General features: G+C 37.8%; 1 pseudogene; it reads left to right on the top strand.

Moving 5' to 3' along the window:
- Nucleotides 1-9,193: 9,193 nt before the first annotated feature.
- Nucleotides 9,194-9,599, top strand: LOC110596126 (annotated as a pseudogene).
- Nucleotides 9,600-11,656: the final 2,057 nt, after the last annotated feature.

The following is an 11,656-nucleotide window of genomic DNA, read 5'->3' as shown; positions in this document are numbered from 1 at the left end:
ACTATTTGTCTGATAGGTTTACCTTTGTAAGTTATTTGATGCTTTTGTTTTATTTGTCTTAAAATTATTTTCTTCACATTAACTTTGCCTAGCTGGATGATTATATAACTGGGGAATGACATTTTTGCAATTAATCTTCTGGGGGTTCTTTGGGCTTCTTTTATCTGGATGTTTAGATCCTTGGCAAGGCCATAAAAGTTTTCCTCCATTATTCCCTCAAAGAGTTTTTCCAAATCTGTTGTTATCTCTTCTTCCTCAAGAACATCTATGATTCTTAGGTTTGGACATTTTACATAACCCTGCATTTCTTGGGGTCTTTGTTCTGTTCTCTTGATTCTTTTTTTCTTTATTGCTGTCTGATTGGGTTAACTCAAAAGCTTTGTCTTCAAGTTGTGAGATCCTTTCTTCTGCTTGTTTTAGTCTACTGTTAAAATTTTTCATTGCATTTTGTACTTCCATAAATGTTTCTTTAATTTCCAGAATTTCAGCTTGTTTTTTTTTTTTCAAGGTGTCTATCTCTTTGGAGAATTTCTCATTCATGTTCTAAATAGGTTTTTTAAATTTCTTTTTTGTTGGTTTTCAATTTTCTCCTGAAGTTCATTGATTAATTTTACAATTAACCTTTTGAATTCTGTCTTTGGAATTTTAACAATTTCATTTTGGTTAGAGTTCATTGCTAAAGAGTTGGTTTAGCCTTTGGGAGGTGTTGGAGAACTCTGTTTATTCACATTGTCAGAATGATTTTTCTGGTTCTTTCTCATTTGGGCAGACAATTTCTTCTTCTTTTTCTTCTTTTTTTTTTTTTTGAGTTGGAGTCTCACTCTGTTGCCCAGACTGGAGTGCAGTGGCCGCTCCCGGCCACCGCAGCCTCGACCTGCTGGACTCTGGAGATCCTTCCGCCTCAGCCTTCCATGTAGTCGGGATTACAGGCACGCGCTACCATGCCCGGCTAATTTTTTGATTTATTGTAGAGATGAGGTCTCGCCAAGTTGCTCAGGTGGGTCTTGAACCTGCGGGCTCAGACAATCCACTCACTTCAGCCTCCCAAAGGCACGGGATTACAGGCTGAGCCACCGAGCCCGGCTGACAATTTCTTCTTATTTGAGGTTGGCAGGGGGCTTACATAGGCACTGTAGGGCTCTCTTGGTTATATATAGTCTTAGTGTGGTGAGTTTCTCAATTGCCAGCTGTGGCAGCCCTGTGCCGTGTACCTTCTCTGGCTCATGGTGTCCTGAGCAGCTGGGGTCACTTGAAAAGTATTGTTAGCTGATGTTTGGGATCAGGCCTTCTCCAAAACTGGTATTGCATCCAATTTGGTGGACTGTACTGATGGCCTCTGACCAGGAAGTAGCACTTGAGAAAGAGAGCCAGCTACAATAGTAGCTGTAGTGTTTCTTCTTGGAGTGTTGCTCCAAGGAAATGCCCAACCAGCCTAGGCCAATGGCAGAGCTCTGGATATTTCCCAGGTTTTCTGTCTGTTTTCAGCTTTTGGTGGGGAGTGAGGGGGAAAGATGCTGAAACACACCACAGGTGTGCACTCTTAGCTACCCCAGTGGGAATTACGAGGGAGTGCTAGGCTACTGAGGTGATGCTGTTATGCAGAGCGGGCACAGAAGAACTCTGTTGATATTTCTTTTGCTATGTAGAAACTTTTTATTTTAATTAAGTTCCAGTTGTTTCTTTTTGTTTTTGTTGCTACTGGTGTATAGCAGTGCTACTGATTTGTTTGTATTGATTTTGTATCCTGAAACTTTACGAAATAATTTATTTGTCTCCGGGCTCGGTGGCTCAGCCTGTAATCCTGCGCACTGGGAGGCTGAGGTGAGTGGATTGCCTTAGCCCACGGGTTGAGACCCGCCTGGGCAGCTTGGCGAGACCTCATCTCTACAATAAATCAAAAATCAGCCGGGCGTGGTAGCACGCGCCTGTAGTTCCAGCTACTTGGAAGGCTGAGGTGTAGGGATCGCAGGAGCCCAGCAGGTTGAGGCTGCCGTGGCCGGGAGCGGCCACTGCACTCCAGTCTGAGTGACAGAGTGAGACTCCAACTCAATAATAATAATAATAATAATAATAATAATTTATTTGTCAAGTCCAGGAGTATTTTGGAAGAGTCATTAGGATTTTCTAGGTATGAGATCATATCAGCATACGGGGTTAGTTCTATTTCTTCTTTTCCAATTTGAGTACACTTTATTTCTTTCTCTTGCCTGATTGCTCTGGCTAGGATTTCCAGTACTATGTTGAATAGGAGTGTTGAACGTGGACATCCTTGCCTTGTTCCAGTTTTGAGGGGGAATGCTTTCGACTTATCCCCATTCAGGATGATATGGCTGTGGTTTTGTCATATATTGCTTTTATTATTTTAAGAAATGTTCTATGCCTAGTCGACTGAGGTTTTTATTATTATTATAAAAGGATGCTGTGTTTTATCAAATGCTGCTTTTGTGTATATTGAAATTCTGTTTATGTGGTGGAGCATGTTTAAAGCCCACTAATTGCGGTTGATTATTATTCTTTATTTTATTTTTTTGCACTGCTGTTGGATTCAGTTTGCTAGTATTTTGTTGAGGATTTTTGCCTCTATGTTCATAAAGGATATTGGTCTGTAGTTTGGGTTTTTTGTTGTGTCTTTTCCTGGCTTTGGCATTAGAATAATACTTACTTTGTAGAATGAGTTAGAGAGAATTCTCTCCTTTCAATCTTATGGAATAGCTTCAGTAGGATTTCTGTCAGTTATCATTTGAAAGTCTGGTAGAATTCAGCTTTACTTCCACCAAGTCCTGGAATTTTTTTTGCTTGTTTATTTGAAGACTTTTGATTATTGATTTAATCTCACTGCTTATTATTGGTCATTTTGGGTTTTCTATTTCTCCCTGATTAAAGGTTGGGGGTTGTATGTTCCCATAGATTGCCTAGTTTGTTTGCATAGAGGTGTTCATAATAACCTTGGACAGTCTTCTGTATTTCTGTGGTATCATACCCTATAGTATCATTCCATGTCTCCATTTTTATTTCTGACTGAGCTAATTTGAATTTATTCTGTCTTATTTTCTTAATTAATCTAGCTAGTAGTCTATCAATTTTGAATTTTGTTTATCTTTTCAAAGACTAACTTTTTGTTTCATTGATCCTTTGTGTTTTTTGTTGTTGTTGTTGCTGTTTGTTTCAATTTTGTTTCCAATTCTGCTCTGGTGTTTGTTTTTTCTTTCCTTCTGTCTTTGGGGATTTGGTTTGTGCCTGCTTTTCTAGTTCCTTAAGATGCGACATTAGATTTTCAATATGTGATCTTTCAGTCTTTTTAATGTGAGCTTCAAGTGCTATAAATTTTCTCTGAGCACAGCTTTGTCTATGTCCCAGAGGTTTTTAATAAATTTACTGTTGTCATTCACCTCAAGGAATTTTAAAATTACCTCTTAATTTTATTGTTGATCCAAAGATCATTCAGGACCAGATTGTTTAATTTTGATGTATTTTTAGGGGCTTATAAGTACGTCTTAGAATTAATTTCTAGTTTTATTCCACCATGGTCTGAGAATTTTCTTGATGTAATCTTAATTATTTTGAATTTATTGAGACTTGCTCTGTGGCCTGTCACAGGGACTATCTTGGAGAATGCTCCATGAACTGATGAAAAAATGTATATTCTGTAGTTTTGAGGCAGACTATTTGGCAGATATCTGATAAGTCAATTTGCTCTAGGATCTAGTTTAACTCCATTGTTTCTTGTTGAATTTCTGCCTGATGATCTGTCTATTGCTATCAGTATTGAAGTCACACACTATTATTTCATTACTGTCTATGTCTTTTCTTAGGTCCAGTAGAATTTGTTTTATAAAGCTGAAAGTTCTGATGTTAGGTGCATATATATTTAAAATTGTGATATCTTCTTCTTGGCTGTATTCCTTTATCATTATATTATAACTGTCTTTGTCTTTTGACACTGTTGTTATTTTAAAGTCTGTTTGATATGAGAATGATTACTCTTGCTCATATTTGGTTTCCATTTGCATGGAATATTTCTTTCTTCCCCTTTATCTCGATTCTATAGGAGTCTTTGGGTGTTAAGTGGGTCTCTTGAAGACAACAGATATTTAGATTGTTTTTTGATTTTCTTTGCATTTGTCCATTCTTCCAATCTATGTCTTTTAAGTTGTGTGTTGAGACCATTTATATTTAGGGTTAGTAATATGTTAAGGTACTTTTCCAATTATCAAGTTGATTGTTAACTGGTTGCTTTCTTTTCCCTCTAATTTGTTGGTGCTTATAAGCCCCGTGAGCTTATAATTTCCATTGTTTTTCTACTGGTATGTTTCAACCTTTTGTTTCAAGATTTAGAATTGCCTTGAATATTTCTTGTGATTCTTAGGTTCAAACATTTTATACAACCCCATATTTCTCGGAGACATTGTTCCTCTCTCTTGATTCTTTTTTCTTTATTGTTTCTGATTGGATTCATTCAAAAGTCTTGTCTTCAAATTCTGAGATCCTTTTTTTACTCATTCTAATCTAAACTTTTCACTGTATTTTCTACTTCCCTAAAAGAATCTCTCCTTTCCAGAAGCTCAGCTTGTTTTTGTTTTGTTGTTGTTGTTGTTTTCAAGTGTCTATCTCTTTGGAGAATAGTTGTTGTTTTTAATTTCTTTATGTTGGTTTTTTACTTTCTCTTTGATTTCATTAAGCAATTTTATAATCAACCTTTTGAATTCTATTTCTGGAATTTCAATGATTTCTTTCTGTTTAGGGTATACGGATCAAAAGTTAATGTGGTCTTTTGGGGCATTAAGAAACTGTATTTTTCATATTGACAAGATTATTTTTCTGGTTCTTTCTCATTTAGGTGACTATTTATTCTTATTATCATTAGCTTTGTTTTTGATTCAATTTTTTTCTTCCTTCCCTCTCCCCCCATAAGGATGTGACTTTAATGTGGTTAGTTTATACACATCTAGCTTTGGCTCTGGCACTTTCAGTGGGATAAACTCTATATGAGTTCATTGGTTGTAGAGACACTTTGTGCAATGACTTTCTCAGATGCTGCTTGTGGTAGCAATTGTTGTATGTGCATATGTAGGTTCACTGTCTCCTGTGGGGCTATGAGGATTTGTGAATGCCAGAGGAGTCATAAAGCTTATTTTGTTCCCCTTTTATGTGGTACATTCTGTTTCTTCCCCTAGTATTTTTTTCTCTGGTTGAATCTTTCAGTCTTCAAGCCATTAGGGGGTAGTAATGGATGAAACCTAATTGCAGCTGAAGCAGGTGGTTATATGTAATACTCCCATGATGGGCTAAAGTCTCAGTCCTGGTGAAGGCAGTTGGAGGAGCTTCGAGTGACATGCAATGAGGTCTTTGCCAGGACAGTGAGGTGTCACATCAGCTCCACTGTAGGTTGGAAGGAAGGCAGTCCAGTTTTCCAATATGACTCTGTGTCATTCTGAATTTTCAGATCAGACATGCACCGCTGTCCATCTGTAGGAACCTTGAAAATCCTTGTAGGTAAGGAGTGAGGTTGTACCTTTTGTGCTAGCCTTAATCTAAAGATCCCACCTCCCAAAGGGCTATTACTCCAGAATGCTGTAGAAAAGGTATTGACAGGTGCATTCTTCCAGAGCTCCCTCCCCTCAACAGAAGCAAATGTCTGCAGCGGTAGGCATAAGGGTAGAGAAGTCCTCTTCACAACCCTTCATGGGCACTAGAATTGCTCAACTGCTAGGGAAGAACCACTGTCTTTCCCTGCTGAGCCCAGTAATGTGTCTGTGTCTACTGAAGGAAACTTCCCTTGGGCCAGGAGATCTGTGACACAGAGAAATCTGCACTCTGGCTATTTATTTATTTGTCTCTTGGAGTGCTCCCCTGATGTGGTGTACTCTCTCTTGGGATTGGTAACCTGAGAAGACCTGATGTCAGCATGTCCTGCTGTTCTTTTGGGTGGGCCTAGTGCTCCTCTGGGGCAATTTAGGCAAGCATTGAAGATCTGGTGGTGTGAAGGTGCAGGTATTGATTTCTGAGGGTAACCGGTTACCAGTGTCTCTAGAGGGCCCTCTGAAGATGTTCTGCTGCCTCAGATTATAACCTAGTCTACAAGATGTGCAGTGACATGAGCTTTGATCTTATCTCCTGAGGCGGTTGATGTTAGGTAGAGCTGAACTGGGCTGACCAATTGTCTGACAGTGGTGGGTACAAGCAGCAGTTCTGATGAGGTAAAGAGGGGGATGGCATAGATGCTGGGGTTTTCTTGGTTGTATATAGTCAGTATGATGGGTTTCTTAATTGTCGGCTGTAGTGGTACTGTGCTGGGTACATGCACAGTCTTAAAAAATCCTCAGTGGCCAAGGTGGCTTAGATAGCGGCATTACCTGAGGTCTGGGATCAGACTTTCCTGAGAGCTGTGCTATTATATCAGATGTAATGAACCGTGCCGGTTGACCTTTGGCCAGAAGGTGACACTTGTGGGAAAGAGTCAGCTGCAGTGGTAGCTGTGGGCTTTCTGCTTGGTCAGTGTTGCCCCAAGGAAGTTTACAGATGACCCAAGCAGTGGGTGGAGCTGTGGGAACTATCCAAGTTCCATCTCCATACTGAGATTTCAGGGGAAGGGGTTGAAGGGGACGTGCTCCAGCTCTTAACCTGTGTGCATGATTGGTTACTCCAGTGGTAATTGGAGAGACTCTTGCAGCTGTTTGAGTAATGCCGCCACATTGTGCAGAGGATGCACAAAAGCATTTACATAGGAAGGGCAGGGTTGCTGGGGAAATGAGTCCCACCCAGCTTCCCTGTCATATTCCAGGCAATCTGCAGTGGCCAGGCCTTCTTATAGCAGCCCACCACAGAGAGAAACTATCTGTCACAGTGGAGTTTGCCCTTGGGGCAAATCAAAATGTCAGGTCTTCCTGTTCTCTCCCAGCCCAGCTCTAACGCAACCAGCAAGGGTTAAGTTCCCAGGAAATGGTAGCTTGAGTTGTTCAGAACTCTTTTTCCACGCACAACTTCATGTGGGTTTTGGCAGTGCACAGCTGTGGATAAGGTAGTTTCTCATGAGGAAGTGGAATCCTTTGAGGCTCAGGGAGACTTTTAAGTCCATGGCAGGGAAACAGAACTCCTGAGTTCCTCTCACTCACCTCTCTCACCACGTCCATGGTTTGTGGAGGCTACTTATAGTTTATGTGGTGATCCGAGAGATTCTGCCTAGTTCCAACCCAGACAGATAGATTTTTATCTTCTTTGCATGTTGTAGGTCCTGTCATTCTCTGTTGAGCCATGGAGTATGCTGCCAGCCCCGTTCTTCTCTGAGAGCTGAGGCATTCTTTCTATTTTGGCTCACTCCATGCAAGAGACTCACTAGTTGCTATTCATTGACCATCTCGCTCCCTTCCTAGAAGTTTTTAATTTTAAAGAAGTCCAGCTTATCAATTATTTTCTTCGTAAATTATGCCTTTGGTGTTTTATCTAAAAAGCCATTGTTAGACCCAAGTTTACCTAGGTTTTCTCTTCTGTTATCTTCTAGAAGTTTTATAGTTTTGCATTTTACATTTAGGTCTATAATACATTTTGAGCTGATTTTTGTTGAGAGTGTACAATTATGTGTCTAGCTATTTTTAATTTTTTTTTGCATGTGAATGTCAAGTTGTTCCAGCATCATTTTTGAAAAGACTATTTTTGGTCCATTGTACTGCCTTTGCTCCTTTGCAAAGATAAGTTGGTGATACTCTAAATAGGTCTATTTCTGGTCTCTGTATTCTGTTCCATTGATTTATTTGTCTATGCTTTCACCAATACCACACTGTTTTGCATACTGTAATTTTATAGTAAGTCTTGAAATCAGATAGTGTCAGTCTTCTGACTTTGTTGTTCTCCCTCAATATTGTGTTGACTTTATGGTTTTTTTGCCCCTCTATGTAAGTTTTAGAATATATTTGTTGATAAATAACTTACTAGAATTTTGATAGCAATTAAATGGAATATACAGATCAAGTTGGAAAGAACTGAAATCTTGATAATATATTGCATCTTCCTATTTATGAACATAAAATAGTTCTCCAATCATTTATTCTGTTTAATGCCTGTCATCAGTTTTGTAGTTTTTCTAATATATATTTAATTATTTTGTTGAATTTAAGTATATATTTTTAGATGTTAATGTAAATGGCAATATGTTTTTAATTTCAAATATATAGGAAAGCAATTGACTTTCATGTGTTAACTTATATCTTGCAGTCTTGCTATAATTGCTTATTAGTTCCAGGAAAGCTTTTTGTTGTCGTTGTTGTTGTTGCTATATTTGTTGATTCTTTTAGGTTTGCTACGTAAATTGTCATTTCATCTGCAAACAAAGACAGTTTTATTTCTTCCTTCCCAATCTGAATGTCTCTTATTTTTTATTTTATTTTTTTTAGTTGGAGTCTCACTCTGTTGCCCAGACTGGAGTGCAGTGGCCGCTCCTGGCCACCGCAGCCTCGACCTGCTGGGCTCCGGTGTTCCTTCCGCCTCAGCCTTCCGAGTAGCCGAAATTACAGGCATGCACTATCACGCCCGGCTGATTTTTTTGATTTATTGTAGAGATGAGGTCTCGCTGCCCAGGCGGGTCTCGAACCCGCGGGCTCAGGCAATCCACTCACCTCAGCCTCCCAAAGGCGCGGGATTACAGGCTGAGCCACCGAGCCCAGCTATGTCTCTTATTTTATTTTCTTGGCTAGTACTTTCAGTATGATGTTGAAAAGAAGTGGTGAGAGGAAATTATTTCGCTTTGTTTATGATCTTTAAGTATGAGACTTTTTGTAGATTTTTTAAAATCAAATTTTCCTTTATCCTAGTTTGTTAATAGTTTTTGTCATAAAAGGCTGTGGATTTTGTTAAATGCCTTTTCTGCTTCTGTTGATATGGTCATATAATTTTTTTTCTTTATCCTGCTGATGCAATGTATTACTTTAACTGATATTTGAATGTTGATCCAGATTTGCATATCTAGAAAAAATTCCACTTGGTTGTCATGTATAATTTTTTATATATGTTGTTGGTTTCAATTTACTAATTTTTTTGAGAATCATTATGTTTATGAGATATATTAATCTGTGTTCTTGTAATGTCTTTGTTTGGTTTTGGAATAGGGTAATGCTGGTCTCATTGGATCAGTTAAGAAGTATTTTCTGCTCTCTTCCTTGACGCTGCCTACCGAGGTGGCAGCCATCTCCTATCCGGCATCATGGCTGCCCTCAGACCCCTGGTGAAACCCAAGATCATCAAAAAGAGGACCAAGAAGTTCATCCAGCACCAGTCAGACCAATATGTCAAGATTAAGCGTGACTAGTGGAAGCTCAGAGGTATTGACAACAGGTGCATAGAAGATTCAAGGGCCAGATCTTGATGCCCAACATTGGTTATGGGAGCAACAAGAAAATAAAGCACATGCTGCCTAGTGGCTTCTGGAAGTTCCTGGTTCACAATGTCAAGGAGCTGGAAGTGCTGCTGATGTGCAACAAATCTTATTGTGCTGAGATTGCTCACAACGTTTCCTCCAAGAACCGCAAATCATTGTAGAAAGAGCATCCCAGCTGGTCATCAGAGTCACCAATCCTAATGCCAGGCTGCGTAGTGAAGAAAATGAATAGACAGCTCATGTGCACGTTTTGTGTTTAAATAAAACCATAAAAACTACGAAAAAAAGAGAAGTCTTTGCTTCTAATCATATCTAATATGTTCTAAAAGAGACTGTAGATAATTGGTATACATTTTCTCTAGATGTTTGGTAGAAATCACTAGAGAAACCATCTGGTCCAGGTGCTTTCTATTTTGGAAAGTTGTTAATCATTGGCTCAATTTCTTTAATAGATACAGACCTATTCAGATGACCTATTATTTCTTGTGTGAGTTTTAGTGATTGTATCTTTTAAGAAATTGACTTATTAATCTAGGCTGTCAAATATGCAGACATAGACATGTTCATAGTCTTTGTTTATTTTCCTTTTAATGTCCATAGGCTCTGTAGTGATGTCTTCTCTTATTTCTGATATTAGTAATTTGTGTCTCTCATTTTCTTAGTCTGATTAAAGGTTCATCAATTTTACTGATCTTTTCAATAAGCTAGCTTTTGTTGTGTTGATGTTCTCAATTGTTATCCCATTTTCAATTTTATTGATTTCTGCTCTAATTTTTATTACTTCTTTTCTTCTGCTTACTAGGATTTTAATTTGCTCTTCTTTTTCTGGTTTCCTGAGATGGAAGCTTAGATTACTGAGTTTAGATATTTATTCTTTTCTACTATATACATAAGTGTTATAAATTTCCCTGTAGGTACTACTTTTATTGCATCCCTCACATTTTGATAAGTTGTGTTTTCATTTTATTTAGTTCAAAATATTCTTAAATTTCTATTGATATTTCTTCTTTGACCAATGTGTTATTTAGAACCGTGTTGTTTAACTTCCAAGTATTTTTTTAGCTATTGCTTTACTATTGATTTCTAGTTCAATTTCATTACAGGTTGATAGGAGACATTGTATTATTTTTATTCTTTTACATTTGTTAAAGTGTCTTTTATGGCCCAGAATATGTCCTATCTTGGTGAATGTTTCATGTACTCCTGAGAAGAATGTGTAATCTACCATTGTTGAATGAAGTATCCTAGAGATGTCAATTACATCCCATTGATTAATGGTGCTGTTGAGTTCAACTATGTCTTTAATGATTTTCTGCCTTCTAGATCTGTCCATTTCTGATAGAGGGATGTTGAAAATTTTGTCTCACATATTTTGATGCCTGACATGGTTGTTAGGCCCATACATATTAAGAATTGTTATGTCCTCTTGGAATATCGACCCTGCTCTCTTTTATCCCTGATAATTTTCCTTGCTCTGAAGTCTTTTATGTGAAATTAATATATTACTCCAACATTCTTTTGATTAGTGTCAGTACAGTATAACTTTCTCCATTCCATTATTTTTTACTCTATATATGTCTTTATACTTAAAATGGTTTTCTTGTAGAAAACATATAGTTGAGTATTGTATTTCATCTTCCCTGACAATGTCTGTTGATTGCCATATTTAGACTACTGATGCTTAAAGAGATTACGTATATAGTCTGGTTAATATTTTAAAAATATTTTTAAAACTGTTTCTATTTGTTTCCCATGTTTTTTTGGTTCCTATTTTTGTGTTCTTCACTTTCTCTGCCTTTTGTGGTTTTTATTAAGCATTGTATATAATTTCATTTTTTTCTCCTTTCTTAACATATCAACTACACCTTTTTTTTTGGAGTTACACTAGAGTTTATAATATACTTTTACAATTAATCCAAGTCCATTTCCAAATAACACCTTGATTCTTTCTAGTACAAATACCTTATGTTACATCATATTTCTAATTATTTCCTCCTCTTTTATCTTTTTGCCATTAAATTTCACTTATACATAAGCATACAAAATTATTTTGTATGCTTTTATTTTTGTTATTATTTTGAATAAATTGTTAACTGTTAGTTCAATTAAGAATAAGAAAAATAGCCGGGCTTGGTGGCTCAGCCTGTAATCCCGTGACTTTGGGAGGCTGAGGTGAGTGGATTGCCTGAGCCCGCGGGTTCGGATTCGCCTGGGCAACGTGGTGAGACCTCATCTCTACAATAAATCAAAAACTAGCCAGGCATGGTAGTGCGCACCTGTAGTTCCGCT

Source organism: Carlito syrichta, unplaced genomic scaffold, assembly GCF_000164805.1.
Source record: "Carlito syrichta isolate Samal-C Ts95f unplaced genomic scaffold, Tarsius_syrichta-2.0.1 Scaffold100616, whole genome shotgun sequence".
In the NCBI taxonomy this organism is placed as follows: domain Eukaryota; kingdom Metazoa; phylum Chordata; class Mammalia; order Primates; family Tarsiidae; genus Carlito; species Carlito syrichta.
This window is presented reverse-complemented; position numbering and strand designations above follow the sequence as displayed.